We start from the raw sequence: 20,307 nt of genomic DNA on the forward strand, positions 1-20,307 counted from the left end.
GCTTGAAGTAAGAAGGTTACACCCCCAAAACTCCCAACCTCTCTGAGAAATACATTTTCTATAACAACCTTGTCATTTCTGACCTGTCTTATTCTAAGACTTAAGTATCTGTAAGAAAACACATACTTGTATTTTTTTGTTTTTATTTAATACAGCTTCTCGCACTTGGTTACTTGTCAGCCCCCCTCCCACCTTAATTTCCTCTAAAATGCATGCTCTATTATGAATATTTAATACCTTTATTTAAAAAATGCAATTATTTTTCTCTAAAAAAAGTGTCATTGAGACTTTATTTCAAAATAACCTAAATTTATTAAATTTATTCTTTTCCCCAAAATACTTATTACTAATATTTAATGCCTTTAGTTCAAAAGGCATAACAGTTTTCTCTAAAACCGTTTTATTCTTCTAACTTCTAAACTTCTAACCTTAAAAATAACTCTAAATGTGAAAAAACTATTTAGTCTTAATGCTCCTCATAAATAATTTTTTAAAATGTCAAAATGGCCCCTGCACAGAAAGTGTACATGTCCAAAAATGAGGCTGGGGGTGGGACATACATTTAAAAAGGGGGTAAGGACACCTGTCAGAATTATATGTTGAAGAACACTATAGAGCCTTTCCTACTTACTGGCCCCAAATCCCCGAGCAGTGCAGAGCAGATCTTGCCACAAATGACATTGTTCGTTTCCCAAATGATTTTTATTTACTTGATGCCATGTGGATAATCTGAGGTTACATGCTGGGGTCAAGTAAAACAGGCCAAGACATAATATAACAGTGTTGTACGCTGCAGTAGGATGGAGAATACACATCATCAAAACATACATAAGAGTGTTTATACCATGGAGCGGTGTATGCTGAATATCATAGAATCATAGAAGATCTGAGTTGGAAGAGATCTCAGGAGGTCATCTAGTCCAACCCCCTGCTCAAAGCAGGACCGATCCCCGACTAAATCATCCCAGCCAGGGCTTTCTCAAGCCTGACCTTAAAAACTTCTAAGGAAGGAGATTCCACCACCTCCCTAGGTAATGCATTCCAGTGTTTCACCACCCTCCTAGTGAAAAAGATTTTCCTAATATCCAACCTAAATCTCCCCCACTGCAACTTGAGACCATTACTCCTTGTTCTGTCATCTGCTACCACTGAGAACAGTCTAGATCCATCCTCTTTGGAACCCCCTTTCAGGTAGTTGAAAGCAGCTATCAAATCCCCCGTCATTCTTCTCTTCTGCAGACTAAACATCCCCAGTTTCCTCAGCCTCTCCTCATAAGTCATGTGTTCCAGTCCCCTAATCATTTTTGTTGCCCTCTGCTGGATTCTTTCCAATTTTTCAACATCCTTCTTGTAGTGTGGGTCCCAAAACTGGACACAGTACTCCAGATGAGGCCTCACCAATGTCGAATAGAGGGGAATGATCACGTCCCTCGATCTGCTGGCAATGCCCCTACTTATACAGCCCAAAATGCCATTGGCCTTCTTGGCAACAAGGGCATACTGTTGACTCATATCCAGCTTCTCGTCCACTGTCACCCCTAGGTCCTTTTCTGCAGAACTGCTGCCGAGCCATTCGGTCCCTAGTCTGTAGTGGTGCATTGGATTCTTCCGTCCTAAGTGCAGAACTCTGCACTTGTCCTTGTTGAACCTCATCAGATTTCTTTTGGCCCAGTCCTCCAATTTGTCTAGGTCCCTCTGTATCCTATCCCTAACTCCAGTGTATCTACCACTCCTCCCAGTTTAGTGTCACTTGACACTAAACTTGAGACCATTGCTCCTTCTTCTGTCATCTGCCACCACTGAGAACAGCCGACCTCCATCCACTTTGGAACCCCCCTTCAGGTAGTTGAAGGCTGCTATCAAATCCCCCCTCACTCTTCTCTTCTGCAGACTAAATAGTCCCAGTTCCCTGAGCCTCTCCTCTATCTCACATTCAGCGTGCAAAAACAGGAGGCTGAGAAACCAGGACTGAACTCCTGATGATCAGGGAGCCTAGAAATCCGTTTGCCAGGGAAAAATGTGGAATTTGCGTTCTTACAGAAAATCTTTAGTTTTTACGTTTTGTGAAAAAATAAAAACCTATATTAACAATTAATTAAGTTTTACTGAAAGTGCCAGTGCCATTTATTCAATAAACATAACCACTCCCTCTTGTGGTTGCTTTTTGAATTTGTTTTAAATTAAGAGCTGAAACCTATTTATCCGATCTAACTGGGACCGGGGCGAGACTGGATAATCAAAAATTGGGATAATCAGGAGAACTGGCAAAGAGCTTTCAATCCCTTTTTTTAAGATAGAGGGCTCAGGCTGTCAGCCCCGCACAGCTGGCAGGTGGGCTGTCAGCCCTAGGAGACTGGTGGGTCGGTTCGTACGGAGAGCTGGATAATGGAGGCTTGGATAAACGGGCTTCTACTGTATATCAATATACCATTGTGTTCATCTGATACCTATAGGTATGGTGCCTAGGGAAACTACAGTTCAGCCTTTCATTTTAATTGTGGAAAAATGCAAACTTTTATAGTTTTTATCAGAGAAGTTTGTTTTTTTATCATGGCAAACTAGGATCCCTGCTGCTGACAGCCGTGAGCTCCACCCATGGCCTGGACCTGAGCTGAGCACAGAGCTAAGAACCATGGGTGGGCCCAGGCTTGGATCAGCTTGGAGACCTTAACCATGAAAATGTTATAATGATTTGGTGGTTGAGGGTGTAGATGTGTTGCTTCCGCCAGCCCACTCATGGAATGGGGCAGGGTCGCTGGGCATCCAGCAGCGCTACCACACCCATGAGCAAATGGTTCCCCAGCCGCCATGCTCTGCTGCACCAGCATGGGCTGGCTGAATGGGAATGGCTGTGAGCTGTTAGTGGGTTCTGTGTTGCTCTCACTCAAGGTAGGTCTACACTGCAATTGGACAGCCTGGCTGGCCTATGTCAGCTGACTCCGGCTGGTGGGGCTCAAGCAAAGGAGCTGTTTAATTGGGGTGTAGGGAGGTCCTGGGTGGTGGGAGGGTCCCAGCGCTTGAGCTGCAGCCAAAGCTGGAACGTCTACACTGCAATTAAACAGCCCCTTAGCCGATATGAATCAAGAGCTCCAGCAGGACCATAAACAGTAGGAAACGCTAGAGGGTGATAGAATGAGAGCGGGAGGGGATGGCGCCTTCTGGTCTCATTTCAGAGCCTCTTAAGACCTAAGTGACCTGGAAGAGAGTGAGGAGAATGCCTGTGTGAGAAAATCACGGACATAAGGAGGTGAGTGGGAGGGGTGGGAGCCTAGAGAAACAATGCAACAGGTAGGATTATAGCTAAACAGACAGTAGGAAAATGGAGATGTACAGCCAGCCATGGAGGTCCAGGGGGGAGCTAATCAGCAGCCAAGCTTTTCAAGAGGAGGGCGCTGTCTAGCAAGGGGCAATGCTGATACACTGAGGGAATGGGCAGGAGTTTGCAATGACGTGTGCCTTCATGAAAAGCCAATGGGATTTGGGTCTTTCTGTGCCAAGGGCTTATCCCAGCAGTGAAAGGCAGGGCCCGGCACAGCTCTGCAGGGCCAGAATTCACCAGATTAGTGGGAGGAACCCAGGCAAATGGTGCTGAGTGCATGTCAGGATCCCATCCTGCCCATGAGATCTGCAGCGAGGAGGAAAGCTCACGGAGAGCTGCACCAGCCGTGATGCCAGGCACATTTATAAGCAGACTGGACCAAGCGCTGGAAAGCTCACTGAGGAGCATCCAGTGCTGGGGCCCAGAGTGGGAGGCCTAGACAGCATCTTCCAGCCTCTCTCAGCTCTGTGCTTTGGCTCAGTGTGTGCGACAGGGAATGGCATAAACCCTCAGGGCTGGAGATCATATTCTCCTTTGTGCTAGACTTGCCAGGGTTTATGGCACAGTTGCCAACTTTCACACAGTAAATAAGCACCCCAACTTTCACAATAAGCCAAAAATCAAGCTAATCCCATTTCAAAACAAGGCCAAAACAAACCAATCCCTAAGAACCCCAACACTCTATGTGACTAGATCCCCCCAATGTGCAGTCTGGGACTGTGGTGGGCCCACTGTGCACCCCTGACTCTCCCTCTCTTGCCCCTGCTTGCCGGGAGTCAATCAAAAAAAAGAAGCAACAAGCTACAACAAGAAACGAGCTACAAGCCAAAACTAAGCCAAAACGCAACTCACTAGCCAATTAAGCCAAAAACAAGCCCAATTTCTGCGTTTTTTTCATGGGTTTGGCATGTCTGTTTTATGGCTGCAGACAGCACAGCCTGGGGCACGTCACTCTCTGAAAGCAGACAGCAGGAGTTGGAGCTCCATGGCTTTGGGCTGGGGCTGCACCGCTGCTGAATGTGGCCCGTGTTCACAGGATCAGAATTGCAGCCTGGGTTTCGGGAACACGTCACTGACTAATTCATAGTGCAAATTATTCCAGCCAAAGATGTAGCGGGAAAAGGACCCACCCCACATTGTAGACTCCATGTTATAGAGGACATGGTCCCACATGTACACATCTGTGATTTCCCCTACAAATGACTCTGGGAGTTCAAACCCGCCCTCGAAGGAGTCCTGCTCCGGCCCCAGGATGATTACAGCCTCGGCACTGACGGAGTAGCCTTTCTGCAGACCCTTCCTGGGTAAGGGCTCCTGTTCACCCAGAACTTGGCTATGCCCGTGGCGGAGTCCCAGCCGGCACAGACATGCTCCCAGTTTATACGGGTCTCTGAAGCTCACAAATTCCGCCGTCCCCCGCCCACATATAGACTGTACTTCCCGGAGCTGGATTTGGAGAGCAGGATTTCATTGTCATGGGCCTTGGTGGCATAGGAGAAGAGGGCATACGGCCGGGGCAGGTCAGTGTAGGATCTCAGACACATGGTAAAACTCTGGAGTGGCTGCTCTGGCTTCAGCTTCAGGATTACATAGGAGTCGTTGGATGCTCTTGGGAAAACAAACACCTTACGGAAGAGGTCTGTGAGGAGAAGGGAGATGGGGGAAGGGGTGTTTCTCCGTCAGGGTAAGGGACCCGATTGGAACCACTCTTCCTAGTTAACCCCTGAGGCCCCTAAATCCCCCCCCCCCCCCCCACTATCCCAGCCCTGGGGCCGACTCAGCTCTACCAATGCCCACCCCCATTCTCCCCCAAGCTGATATTTCAGCCCCGTGCCCGACCAAACTCTGTCAGTGCCCCTTACTCCCCCACACCATGCTATCCCAGGCCTGGGCCGTACCCAGTTCTGCTAATTCCCTCACCCCCTCCCACACTCTACTATCCCAGCTGTGGCATGGTGCTGCTGCAAACACACCTCATCAGCCCCTGCCATGCCAGCCCCAATTAAGGGGGATATATTGGGGTTGGTTGAAAAGCCTTATGTCTGCCTGGCGATTGGCAACACCTGCCAGCCTATTAGGCAGGAGCTACAAAGGCTGGGAAGGAGCCAGAAGGAAGAGGTCAGTCAGAGAGAGTGGTGGAAGCTCTCTAGCTGGTTACTGACCCAGCCTGTGGTAGGTGAGACACCTGTAAGGATTGTATACAGTTGGCCACTGGTGGTGGGAAAATGCTTAAAGAAAAAAGGACATGGGTATTGCACAGAGCTGAAGTCTCCCTGGACTTATCTGGGAGGGCAACTGGGCCCGGAAGAAGAGGGGCTGGCCGTGCACCCTGTGACACATGGGGGCTTGTTAGAGATCCTTTTGTGCCAGAGCTACAGTTTGGTGACCCGGAGATGGAGGGGAACCCTGCAGTGGCTGGCTCAGCAGCTGGAGGAGATGCAGAAGACGCTGCAGGCCTTCCAGCAATCCCACCAGATGGAGAGACAGGCTCTACTTGCCTGGCAGGCCGAGCAGCAGAGGACTGAACAGGACTTTATTAAGGAGCAAGCGGGGGTGCAGCAACAACTCCTGCAGAAACTGGTGAGTTCCTTGCGGGGAGATGGCACCTGCACTATGGGGTTGGGCCTTTGTAAAATGGGCCCCGATGATGACCCCGACACTTTCCTCCGCACCTTTGAGCGAGTGCCCATGGGTGCCAGATGCAACAGGGCAAACTGGCTCCTACGGCTAGCCCCATATCTAGGGTGACCAGATGTCCCTTTGTTATAGGGACAGTCCATTTTTTTGGGGACTTTTTCTTATATAGGCACCTATTACCCCCCACCGCAGTCACGTTTTTTCACAGTTGCTATCTGGTCACCCTACCCATATCTCACCCCCAGGCAGCGTGCGGACACTCCGGAGGTGGGCATGGCGGGTGCTGGGGCTGCATGTCGCCCCCAGGCAGCGTGCGGACACTCCGGAGGTGGGCACGGCGGGTGCTGGGGCTGCATGTGGCCCCCAGGCAGCGTGCGGACACTCTGGAGGTGGGCATAGTGAGTGGTGGCTGTGGGAAGGTCACAGCTGCAAGGCTGCCTGGCCACAGGTACATTCAGAACGTGTACCCAGATGGGACACTTTGGGTCAGGGGCTGTTAGTTTCACTGAGGCCATCCTCTATTCCATACCTAGCCACTGGCCCGAGCAAGAAGAGTGGGAGTGGGCTGAGGGCTTTCCCATCCCAGGTGCTCTGCACTGGCCCTGGCGCCCACCTCCTCCCCAGGCATAATCGGGGTGCCTGCATCTCCCTTGCCTTCTGCAAGCACCCCCCACCACTCTCCACCCTGTCCCCCCTAACATGCTCCGCCAAACCCCCAAACATATAATCATAGAATATCAGGGTTGGAAGGGACCTCAGGAGATCATCTAGTCCAACCCCCTGCTCAAAGCAGGACCAATCCCCAATTTTTGCCCCAGATCCCTAAATGGCCCCCTCAAGGATTGAACTCACAATCCTGGGTTTAGCAGGCCAATGCTCAAACCACTGAGCTATTCCTACCTGCATACTCTGCTCCAAGCCCCCACCCACAACACATTCTGCCCCTGGTCCCCCTCCCTCCAATATGCTCCACCCCGAGGTCCCTCTAAATACGCTGCACCGTCCCTCCCCACAAACACGCTCCACCCCAGGCATCCCCCTTAGCACACTCCGTCCCTGGGATCCCCCCAAACATACTCTGCTCCCAGCCCCCCCAAACATACTCTGACCCTGGCCCCCATCCCCAAACATGCTCTGCCCCCAGAAACCCCCCCCCCCAGCATACTCCACTCCCAGGACACTCCCCCTCAAACATGCTGCACCCCAGGGACCCCCCAACACACTGTAGCCTGGACCCCCGCACTGTGAGCTTTGAGAAGTGGGGTAACTCATTGGGAATGCAGGCAAAGTGCCACATAGGGGTAGGCATTCAACTCCCCTAGAAAGATGCGGGGTGGGGGGAAGCATTAACCCTTGGGGAAGCCCTATCGATTTGAACAGAGAGATCACCACTGTCCATGCTAGATTCCCCTGTACACCACCCCGAGGCCCCTCCATCTGCACCAAGAGCCTGACCCTGTCCCCTCTCCTGACACCAGCTGCAGATCCCACTCACCAAAAGGGCAGGATGGGCTCGGGCACTGGATCTGCTCCCTCCAGGAGAGGGGAGTGGTGGGTACACACTGCACCCCTTGCTGGTCACGGGGAAGTGGAGAAGTGAACAGCCCCCTGCTGTCACTGGGGCTGGGGACAGATGGACCCCACGGCCACCTTCCCCAAGTCCCAGACAGCATGTTCCTGGGGAAGCAGCAGTCAAATAAGGCCCTTTTAATTGAAAGGCTCCATCAGCACATGGCCACATTGGCACTTTGCTCACCAGGAGATAGGGCGCAAAAGTGGATGCTGGTGCTGGCGAAAGCCCCCTCCTGGGGGGGCAGGAGGGAGCTCAGTGCCCTGGCTGCTGCCATGTGCCCTCACTGGGCCGAGGGCTGCAGGGACCTACTGATCATCTCCAGGCTGTAGTTGGCCACGGAGCTGCCCCAGCCACAGGTGGCCGTGCAGATGTAGGTGCTGGTTTCATTCTTGCCGACGGGGGGAGGGTGAGGATGAGGATGTGGTCAGGGTTTATCTGCAGGGGGACATCGCTACCTTCTTTTGTCCACAGGAACTCCAGGGGGCTAAGAGGAGGGGGGTTAGTCTGAGATAAGGAGCGCTTTCCCAAGGGGCACACACTGGGACAGGTCTGACTGCACCTCCACTGCAGTGCCTCTGGGGCAGGCCCCGGCAGGTGATATCAGCACACAGCAATGCTGCAGCCATTCCACGACAGCACGTGAAGGACGCCAGGGCCAAGAGGCCTGGTCCTCTGGTGCCAGGCACTTTGTCTCGTCGCTCACACCAGGACGGGGTGAGTGCAGAGGCCGCGTATAATGCTACCAGTGAGATCTGGCAGGGTGTACCACCCCCTCTGGCCTCTGCAACGACGTGGGCATGAGGCGGGGCAGGGCAGAGCCAGGCCTGGATCTCTTAGGGAGCAGGATATATGGGGTTTGTCCCGAAAGGCAGTGCGATTTCCCAATGTGGCAACCGTGCTCAGGACAAGAACTCAGAGAGCAGGCGAGAGGCCACAGGGAGGTGCCCGGCTGGTCCCGCACTGGCTGGTCTATGCTCTGGACCCAGCGTCCCACTAGGGCAGGACTCTCTGTAGGTGTGGGGTGGAAGGTTTGTGCTCTGGCAGATCTGATCCCACTGCTCCATGCACAGTGCAGGGCTCAGCAAAAGCTGCAGGGGGGGACGTTCGGCGTGACCTGCGTTGTGTCCTGGGCTCTACCGATGGGTGCAGGGTGGGCGTGGTGGGAGGGGTGAGGGGAGTGCTACAAGTGCAGGGTGGGGGTCATGGGAGGCAGAGGGGCGAGAGCTATGGGCCCAGGGTGGGGAAGGGTGTGATGGGAGGGGGAGGGGCAAGTGCTGTGGGCCCAGGGTAGGGGTGGGTGTGATGGGAGGTGGAGGGGTGAGCACTAGGGGCCCAGGATGGGGGTGGGTGTGATGGGAAGGGGAGGGGCAAGTGCTATGGGTGCAGGGTGGGGGGGGCACTGTGGGTGGGGCAGGGCGAGCGCTTTGGGTGCAGGGTGGGGTGGACGCAATGTGGGGAGGGGTGAGCTCTTGGGCGCAGGGTGGGAGTGGGTGCGCTGGGAAGGGGATCACTAGAGCGAGAGCAGCCAAGGGGAGGGGAGCTCCTTACCCAGGATCTCTTGGGACGTCACACTGCAGCTCTCTGCCCGGGCTGGGGTAGGGGGGCCGCGGCTGAATCCTCACTGCAGGCTTGTCTGGTAATGTGGAGAAGGAAGAACATGGAGCCAAGCCTGTTCCTCTGCAGGGGCCGGGGTACGCAGCGACTGCACCGGGGAACGACCCTGCAAGTCCCCTGTCTTCCCGCAGTGTCTCTGCCAACCCCTTGTGCTGCTCACCGAGCCCCTGTGTCATCTGCTAATGCCCACATGCTGGCTGCAGTGTGCCCACCACAATCCCCTTTTGCTGGCCAGAATGGAGCCCCCAATCCTCCTGCACTGTCACAGCACCCCCCATAGATTCCCCATGCTGTTGCAATGCCCCCCAAATCCTCCTACGCTGTGGCAGCTTGCCCCAATGGACCCCCCTGTGCTGTCACAGCATGCCCCCTTCAGGCAGGTAGGGCAGGGCGCAGCTGATTGGTGATTACATTCTTATGGCACTTCAGTAAATGTCTCTAGCCACACCTGTGGCACCAAAGCAGTGCCATCAGATGTGTGCAGCAACGCATGTCTTCCCAAAGCCTCCTCTACCCCGCGCTGGTTCCGCATTGCTGTTTCTGGGTGTCTTGGGGCCTGGCCCTCAGAGGCACTGAGCCCCAGCGCTTCAATTGACATCAGGCCCCACTGTCTCGAGGTGGGTGCCAAGATCCAATGGGGCTAAATGCTGAGCACCAGGGGACTTAGCTCCGACAGACCCCCGAGTCCAACAGAAGCCCTACCCTGGATGGGGGCATTATCGGGAGTCCCATCTTCGGCTGGGGGCTGTAGGGAGGGAGACTGGAAAATGTGACCCATGCACCCTCCAGAGTGCCAGGGACTCGGCTGCTCTCTGCCTGCAGAAGCACAAACCCTGTTTTCCCTGTACAGAGGGCATCATAGCCAGTGCTTGCCCTTCTCCCCCGGCACAGCTATCTCTGCCCCTTCCTGTCTGGGCCACAGCTCCTGAGAGGCCAGTGAGGAGGAGGAGCTAAAGCTGCAGCTTCTGCATCTTCTTCACCTCCAGAATAAACCAGAGGGAAGAATCAGAGGGACAGATGTCAAGAGTCTGTGGCCAGTGTGTTATGGACAATCAAAAGCAGCAAAGAGTCCTGTGGCACCTTATAGACTAACAGACGTATTGGAGCATGAGCTTTCATGGGTGAATACCCACTTTGTCGGCTCCAATACATCTGTTAGTCTGTAAGGTTTCCCAGGACCCTTTGCTGCTTTTACAGATCCAGACTAACACAGCTACGCCTCTGATGATGGGCAGTCAAGGCATTCTTTAAATCTGTCAAGAACAAACAAAATCCCAGTGTTCATACAGATCCATTACGGGAGAGCAGCGGCAACACTGTCAGCCATGATGGCAGGAAAGGGGGAAGTGTTCAGTAAATATTTCTGTTCTGTACTGGAACGAGGCTGGGAGACTGTGACAGGTTTCAATCGGTCCACCGAGCCTCTAGGGGGCGATGGAGAGCTACTGTCCCACTGGCAGGCCTTAGTCACACCTTTTGGGCACTGGGGAATTAGCAGAGAACGTGTGCGGGGGCAGGGGAGCGCCGGCGCGGGGTCCACGGCGTGCCCCTCGGGATGGGGGGGGGGACGCCGGCGCGGGGTCTGTGGCATTTGGGATTCTGCTACCCTGCACTGACACGCCGCCTTGCCCCCACAGGACCTGCCCCCAATGAGGGAAGCCAGGTGTCTCACACAAGTTGTAATTCTGGTGTTTCAAACCCCATAGTTGACTGGGGTCTACATATCCCATGATGCACCACAGTCTCCCCTCTTTCTGAAACACCATGGTGCATCATGGGAGTTCCATTGATTCACTATTTTTGATCAGCCCTAATCATCAGGGCCATATTCCTGGAGAGGCCTGGACCACAGGCCCCCAAACCTGTGGAACTCAGTGATTGGTGCTGTGACACTGTGGCTCTGTGCACCAGGTTGCAATGCTTGGAGGGAGCAAAACCAAGCCCAGCCCCATGTGACAGGAGCCACTGCTGGGAGGTGAGTGCAGGACAGCAGGGCCTGGGACAAAGTGGGAATTTTCTGTAATATTTTTATGAATCCACTGTCTGCCTCAGTTTCCCCTATATTTGCATGGCTACCCAGTTGGGAGGGGAAGGCTAAGTTTGCTCTCATGACAGGCTAAGGCTTGGTCTACACTACATATTTACATTGGTATAACTGTTGCTCAGAGGTGAGAAAAATCCAACCCCATAGCGACATTGTTCTATTGACCGTAACTCCCCATGTAGACAGTGCTGTCGATGGGACAGCCTCTCACAGTTCCTAGGGCTCAGGTGTAACCCTGCAGGTTTGCAGGACCTTTACCAGTGAAAGAGCCTTACAGAGTAATATCCTTATCCTGTATCTATTAACAATTACCAAAAACAGACTGCACACACTACACATATGTAAGCAGAGTCAGGATGAGCTCCACCCTGACATCTGGTGGTGAGGTGTGGCAAGTTGTGGAAAAGAACTTCAGGGGCTGATCTCATTTGCATAGGCACACCCACCCCGCCTAGAATGAGGCCATAGCTGCCCAAATGGTCACTTTGGCTGCTGTGGAATCCCCAGTGTCTCTGTTATTGGGGCAGGAAGAATAAATTGTTATTACCCTGATTATGGGAATCAAGGACAGTGCAACTGTACTTGGCCTTTTGTTATGATGGAGGGACTCGCCATCAACTCGCTAGGCAAGGGACATGGGTTCCAAAATTCTGTGAATTGAGAGAGGCTGGGGACAGGTATTAATACTTGGTGGCATAGCCCCCCGATGAGGGCTTTATATGCTAATTGTACTTCCTCCTCTCTCCACTGGAATATCAGAGCTAATTTTTGGTTTCAGAGTAACAGCCATGTTAGTCTGTATTTGCAAAAAGAAAAGGAGTACTTGTGGCAGCTTAGAGACTAACCAATTTATTTGAGCATAAGCTTTCGTGAGCTACAGCTCACTTCATCCGATGAAGTGAGCTGTAGCTCACAAAAGCTTATGCTCAAATAAATTGGTTAGTCTCTAAGCTGCCACAAGTACTCCTTTTCTTAGAGCTAATTTTGATTCTATTAGGAGTCTAGTTACAGGCTGCTGAGCTGAATTCACTTTGGGCTAATGGTGCACCAGCACTGAGGCTCCCCTACTACAAGCTGAAATCACAAAAGAGCTAAACTTACTGTGATAATGTGATGCAGCAGGGAGGGGGGAGTGTTGACCTGGGAATGTGCCCTGGGGATGGGAGACCTGAGAGCCTGTAACCTGAGCCAGGAGGGGGAGGGGGAGGGGGAGGTGACACCTCTGCCCAGGAATGTGAAGACAGGCTGCAGAAGGGAGCCTGCTGGGGGGGTTTAGTTTCAGTTTGGTGCTGGGTGGAGGAACGCAGGGAACCCCAGGGCTGGGGTCTAAGCTCCCTGCTCCCCCAGAAGGACTTGACTGAGGGGTCCTGGTTGTACCCACAACCTCTGTTTTGGACTGTGTTCCTGTTGTCCAATAAACCTTCTGTTTTACTGGCTGGCTGAGAGTCTCTGAATCCCAGGAAGAGGGGTGCAGGGCCTGGACTCCCCCACACTCCGTGACACTTACTAAGAGCAGAAATCACTGAGTGTTGTGTTAAGTAGTGGGGGAGCCTGAAGATATATGGTGGAGCAATTTGCGGGACAGCGAGCAGAGCAGCTGGTGGAGCAGAGCAGTTTGTGGGACAGCGAGTAGAGCAGCTGGTGGAGCAGAGCAGTTTGTTGGATGCCTAGAGCAGCTCATGGGGCGGCTGGCAGAGCGGAGCCCCATGGAGAGGTGGGATCATCAGCTTTGGACCACGTAAGGTGCCTCTTAGCCCCCCCCTCCCTATCTCCACCCAGGTTGGGAGGTAAAACTCTGCAGATAAACTTTTGAACTCTGGGGCTGCCCTGACCAGGGACAGAGACTTTTGGGTCTGAACCCGGCCCTTGTTGCTGCCAACTCTGACAGGCAGAACGGTTACACATACAGTGTTCACCATTCCCAATAAGAGGAAATGAACTTTTCTTGATGGCTAGTCACGATCAGGTCCATCTGGGGGACTCCAGTTTCTGCACGGTGTCATTGGCAGAGTGTTGAGGTCTGGCGACTCTTTATCCATCTTAAGATCTGTTTCTTTATCTGGTGATAGTGGGTGCCATTAGGACAGGATCTCCTTCTTAACATTCTGATATTACATTGTTTTAATGTAATTTATGTAACCATTCTGCCCATCAGAGTTGGCAGCAACAAGAGCTGGGTTCAGTATCTAGGGGTTCCATTCCAATAACACAATGCAAAACCGGCTTGAGCCCCCTCCCAGTGACCTGGGACAAATATATACCACCACTGCTGGGCCCTCTAAGAAGCAATACTTCCCCTCTTGCAAGCACAGAGTCTGAGTGTAGCAAAAGCCTTTTAATAAGAGAGAGAGACAAGGTGGCATTATGTTGGGGAAACACCACCAACAGGATTCATAATACAACCCATGAGCAAAAACCCACCCCAAGCAAATTGGGCTGTGTCCTTTCCTTTTGGTTCTTGAGTCTAGCAACCCAAAAATCACCCAAAGTCCCAAAAGTCCAACAACCCAAAAATCTCTGTCCCTGGTCAGTGCAGCCCCAGAGTTTGAAAGTTTATCTGCAGAGTTTTACCTCCCAACCTAGGTGGAAATGGGGGGCATGGTGGTTAAAGGGCACCTTACGTGGTCCAAAGCTGATTGCCCCACATCTCAGTGGGGCTCCGCTCTGCTCCTCTCCACCAGCCATCCCACAAATTGCTCTGCTCTGCCAGCCACTCTGCTCCACCAGCTGTCCCATGAGCCACTCCAGTCATCCCACAAGCTGCTCCGCTCCACCAGCCATCCCATAAGCTGCTCCACTCTGCCAGCCTCTCTACAATATATATTCAGGGCCCCCCCTTAACACAACACTAAGTGATTTCAGCTTGTAGTAGGGGAGCCTCAGTACTAGTACACCATGGGCCCAAAGTGAATTCAGCTAAACAGCCTGTAACTAGACTTCTAGTAGAATCAAAATTAGCTCTGATATTCTACAGGGAAGAAAGAAAGTGCAATTAGCACATAAGACCCTCACCAGAGGGCCCATCCTGCCTGCCTCTCACTTGGTTTTGGAACCCATGACCCTTGCCTAGTGAGTGGTGCTTAGTTGATGGTGAGTCCCTCCATCATAACAAAAGGCCAAGTACAGTTCCACTGTCCTTGATTCACATAATCAGGATAATAACAGTTTATTCTTCCTGCCCCAATAACAAAGAAACTGGGGCGCCTACAGCAGCCAAAGTGACCATCTTGGCGGGGTGGGTGTGCCTATGCAAATGAGATCAGCCCATGAAGTTCTTTTCTACAACCCACCACAACTCACCACCAGATGTCAGGGTAGAGCTCATTCTGACTCCGCTTACATTTAGATGGAATGTGAAGAGGTAACTTCCTGCTTCTCAGCTAATGGCTGCTGCTTGGCTGCTCTTTTAATCTGGCTGCAGACAGAGGCCTTAGGCCTTACAATATGGCTGCAGAGAAAGGCCTTATCCTTACAGTCCCCTCCTTAATGATGCTTTTACCAAAGCCGTCATTACTATTCCAGGAGTCCAATACTCAGACCTGCTGAGCTTGGGCTTGCCTCCTGGGTATAATTAACAGGGGCCTTATTTGACTTTGCATGCCAGCTTCCTGTAGTCTTCTAACAGTTTTCTTCATCCAGCAAGCCAAAGTTATTATGCTCACTAATAAAGCCAATTGGATACCAATGATCACCACAATCGGGCGAACCATTATATTTAGTATGCCAGTTGAAGAAGTTGCCCATCCTAGTAGTGTTTTCCACCAGGATTGATGTTCTGCATCTGCAATACTTTTCAGTACATGAGTGATTTTTGTATTATCGTGTTGTACTTCAATACGTATGTTATACTTCAATACGTATTTGTTCTCCTGTCTTTGCAATATCTTGTGAATACGAATGTAACATAGGATGGATTAACAATTTTCTTATCACAGTCATATTCATGCCTAAGTTTACAGGCATTATATTGTGATACAGTTGTGGTTTAAACTTCAAGTAGTTTACAGTCCATACAGGTACATAGTATTCAAAATCACAACTTTTAATCTTGTAATGCTGCAAAAACATCTATAAACTAAATAAGTCATAAAATACAATTCCTTATCGTCTACTACTATCATCGGACAATGACTTCTAACACAAACACATCCCCTTCCTGCATATACAACAGCTGACTTTTGTTCAGTGAATATATTAAACATACATCCTTGGATTCCTTTGTCTTTAAGATAGAAACATTTATCTCTTTCTTGTAAATGTTTTGATCTTCACAAACATATCCCAAATTTTCATGGGCCACACACTGAAACATGTCAATGACTTTCCATTGTTCGTTTCCTTTACATGCCCAGGAATGATGATCAGTGGAATACATAACCAAATTTTTTGTTAGCTGGATTCCCACAGTACCACTGGATATATATGAATAGTTAGACTGGGGTGTACAGTTACTACATATGCTTGTAGAACCATTTGATCTTTATTTAGGGTAACATTTACCAATTTCCACCACGCCATTAATTGTTTCTCCCCTTCTGTAACATTTTCCCACAACTTTTTTATTTCCAAAGTTAAATTTCCTTGCATGCCTTCCCAGATTATTTGAATGACCAATTGCTCACTTATTTCCTGGGCCTATGTACAGGCTAATGCTAGGGACACATTTTCTTGTATTGATTCCATAGTCCCTGCTAACAATAACAAATTCTTTTCACCTTGCTGTTGCCATACTGGCTGTATTTTAGAAAATAATTGTTGCTCCATTCCTAATTTTGATAAGGATGCACTGATGGGCTTTCCCAATTCTTGTATTTCAGCTGTAATGTAACTTAGTTTGTTTGCCATTACCTCTATGTTGATAGCATCCAGTACTCCAACTCCTAATCCAGTTTTACCCAAAGCAGTTCAATACACGTCTTGGGAGCCTTTTCTTTAGGCTACTCACCCTTCCTGGCTGCCAGGGAAATCCAATAACCTTCAGTAGTTCACATTGAGATAGTATTAGGGCATCTATACCTTCACTGGGCATTTACTGTATTGCTCCTTATAGTAATCAGGGAAAGTGTTGCAATGGCCTTCTCTCCTTACATACAATTTTATACAACAGCCAAGTGAATTCAGCTGGGCTTGCATGCTGGAAGTTGATTAAGACTGGGAGGAGGGATAGCTCAGTGGTTTGAGCATTAGGCTGCTAACCCCAGGGTTGTGAGTTCAATCTTTAAGGGGGCCATTTAGGGATCTGTGCCAAATTGGGGATTGGTCTTCCTTTGAGCAGGGGGTTGGACTAGGTAACCGCCTGAGGTCCCTTCCAACCCTGATATTCTATGAAGTCTTGCCAATTATTACTGATTTTTTCTCCCCAAGCAACCAATAGAATCATAGAATCATAAAATATCAGGGTTGGAAGAGACCTCAGGAGGTCATCTAGTCCAAACCACTGCTCAAAGCAGGACCGATCCCCAACTAAATCATCCCAGCCAGGGCTTTGTCAAGCCTGACTAAAAATATCTAAGGAAGGAGATTCCACCACCTCCCTAGATAACGCATTCCAGTGTTTCACCATCCTCCTAGTGAAAAAGTTTTTCCTAATATCCAACCTAAAGCTCCCCTACTGCAACTTGAGACCATGACTCCTTGTTCTGTCATCAGCTACCACTGAGAACAGTCTAGATCCATCCTCTTTGGAACCCCCTTTCAGGTAGTTGAAAGCAGCTATCAAATCCCCCTTCATTCTTCTCTTCCGCAGACTAAACAATCCCAGTTCCCTCAGCCTCTCCTCATAACTCATGTGTTCCAGTCCCCTAATCATTTTTGTTGCCCTCCGCTGGACTCTTTCCAATTTTTCCACATCCTTCTTGTAGTGGGGCCACATCCTTCTTGTAGTGTAGGACCCAAAACTGGACACAGTTTTGAAAGATAATGGCCAATGGCTCTGCAATCACATCCGCCAACTCCTTTAGCACTCTTGGATGCAGCGCATCCGGCCCCATGGACTTGTGCTCGTCCCTCTTTTCTAAATAGTCCCGAACCACTTCTTTCTTCACAGAGGGCTGGTCACCTCCTCCCCATGCTGTGCTGCCCAGTGCAGTAGTCTGGGAGCTGACCTTGTTAGTGAAGACAGAACCAAAAAAAGCATTGAGTACATTAGCTTTTTTCACAATGTTTTCACATACCCTTTTTTCCCCTTGGTCATTTCACTTTGTGCTTCAAAATTTTTTATGTTTATTCTTCCATTCCCATCAACATTCCCATTGTGCCTCAGGCATATTCTGCCTTTTAAGGTGCCTTTGCCACCTGTGGATGTTTCCCTGTTAACAGACTGGCGTTCCTTGACCTCTGCCCTTTTGCAACATTTGTATCTGTAAATACAGTTTAAATGCTTATTAATCCTTTTCTGCCTAATGCAGTATCATCTCTTTTTGTAGCACAATACACAACAATGCAAGCAACAAGACAAACACCATAAAACAAACAACACAAAACATAAAACACAAAACACAATCTTCATCACAACAGTATTCTGGTATTCTGGTTGGTATTCTGGTTGCTCTTTAGCTGGCACCAGCTTTTCCTAAAGTTCTGAAAGACAAAAAACATCTTTCTACCCCTTTTGGGGTGGCAGATTATTGCTTAAAATATCCCTTCCTTTTACAAATACCCTTGCTGATTGCAGGCAAAACAGAGGAATTACCCCCATACTTTCCTGTGTTTTTGTTCTATAGGCAGGTTTAGTGGGTTTTAGCCTTTAAGGGTTTAGGGGAAATTATCCCACTGTTCAGTCATTAAATTCAGGATGTGGTGTACCTCAGTTTCCCTTCTTATACAGGAGACCAGGTTTGTAATGTTTTTTCTGCTGTGCTACACTTTAAGGTTATTCACAGGTAATAGCTGAGAAGCATCATCACCATATGACCTTAAAGGATTTTTCCAAAAATCATACACACTATACATTGTTACAGGGGTACTTATTAACCTTAAATTTATCCCAATGTTTAATATTAACAGTAACATTAGTATCAAATCTATTCAAGGTATCTTGTTATACCATAAATTATATCCTTGGGGGTTTGGTGAATTAAAAGGTAGGGGTGTCATGCATATAAGCAGACCCCTTTTGTATTTGTCTTCAGATTTTAGCACTGGGCATACACACAAAAACATATATTTTTTTCTACTTAGGGTTAACCTGTCCCTCTTATTCTTAGGGCTGACTTCTTTTTCCACCTTCTTCTGGAGGGTCATAATTTGAGCCTTTTGGTTTCAGGTAGTTTGTTTGCTGACCAGGTATGTTCATTATCTGCAGCTCCTTTGTGCTGGCATTTATGGGCAGTTCTCTCCTTCATCTATCAGTTAGGTAATTTGCATCAACACAGATGCTTTCTGGCTTGCTTTTGGATCCAAAGCCACCAGCAGAGCTCAGAGACTCTGTCTTAAAAGGGACACAATCAACTTCCACCAGCGTTTTGATTACTTTTTACTTTCAACTCCTGCTTCCAAAACACACTGCAATCTGAAAAAGAAAACACAAACTACAGTGGCTCCTTTTAGGAGCCCTAATAGGATTTTAATTCAGTAGCATGTTTTGTTTGCATTTCTTTTACCCCTTCTACAACAGACACTGCACATGTCCTGAGAAAAATGCACATTCCTTTCATAGTTTAACTTCTATAACCTTATATTAGCCATATCAATTATTACATAAGGTGTAACTTTCTTTTGTGCTCACAGAGTTTTCATGTACCCTTATCAAAGTGACAGTCTGATAACTCCGAGCCACCTTAAGGCTCAGTGTTTCTAATGTTGCTTTTTTTGTTTTGTGCACCTCACCCCTGCTGTTGTTCCAGAGGGGCACTGTCTTTTTAAATTTCTTATTCTTTTACTATAGCTCTTATCTGCTATTTTGTTACCAAAAAACAAATCCAGAATCTCTTTCCATTCTCCTGGTTTTGACTGCCCTGCTGCAGTCACAACTTTGGTCTTTAAAAAGATATTGAACTTCATAAAGCATTGAGGTACCTTAAGGGTTAAATCTAAATACCAAAGCCAAACAACACTAGTTGCCTGTGTCTGGCAAAAAGTGTTTGTCAGTTTTGCAACTTTGAACGAAAGATTCAACTTGATTTTTAGTGATATTATTTAAAAACAAAACAAAACAAAACAGAAACCAATTTATCTTAAACCTACAAAACAGAGTTTTACAAGCCAGGAGTGCTGGTTTAGGTCCTAAACACTTCACATATTTACACAATATATTTATACACACACACACAGAGATTCATACATACTCTTTTGCTTAACATCCCTTACACTGCTTTAATTTTTACACAGCTGTACATAGATTACATCTGTATACATTTGGGGGCAGCTAAGTTCCAATGGAAACCGCTTATGCCTTTTAGCGAATTTGAATAAATTGTTCATAGTCAAATGATTTAAATCAGATTGTCTCTTTGCCTGGTTTATTTACAGACATTCCTTTGGAAAAGAGCCCATATTTCCTTCAGAATGGCTGCAAAGAAACCAAGAATTCTCTTTCTATAACACTTTTCCTTTTTAACATTATTACGTTCCACTGCTTAATTCCCTCCAGCCTCTGCAGAGTTAACTTCTCACTCTCTTTCCTTAAATCACTTGCTTATCTCCCAAAATGACACCTCCATCAGCCCAGATATCATCATTCCAGGTATTGTCCCAGGGATCTGAAATCCCCATGCCTGTTACTCCTGCCACTATGCCCTCAAGGCTCCCAACCTGTTTTCCAATCTCTTTATCTTGCTTGTCTGGGCCTGATCCTGCTTTCTTTGCTGAACTGCCCCTTCCCACAGGTTTTGTCCCACTAACCATTTAGCAAGGAGGGTGGGCTCCTCAACTAGCCCCCAACCCTTCTGGTCTCTTTTCTTCTTTCCCTTTCTCTCTTGTTGCTCTGGGGTGGTCATTCTGTCAGATAGGTAGCGACCCCTTCTGACAGAAGGCGCAGGTACTTTGCTATTATTTACTCTGTTAGATTCTATCAGTTCAGTCCAAAAGACCTTAGGCTGCTCAGGCATTCTCCACCAAATTTGGTACGGGCACAAAATTCTCTGTTACTCACACATTCAAGGGCATCCACCTTTACCCACT

The 20,307-nt window shown here is 49.0% G+C and overlaps 1 pseudogene; it reads right to left on the minus strand.

The window, feature by feature from the left end:
- Positions 1 to 4,357: 4,357 nt before the first annotated feature.
- LOC102947993 lies at positions 4,358 to 14,698 on the minus strand (annotated as a pseudogene).
- Between the last annotated feature and the right edge of the window lie 5,609 nt (positions 14,699 to 20,307).

This window comes from Chelonia mydas, chromosome 24, assembly GCF_015237465.2.
Source record: "Chelonia mydas isolate rCheMyd1 chromosome 24, rCheMyd1.pri.v2, whole genome shotgun sequence".
Lineage (NCBI taxonomy): Eukaryota > Metazoa > Chordata > Testudines > Cheloniidae > Chelonia > Chelonia mydas.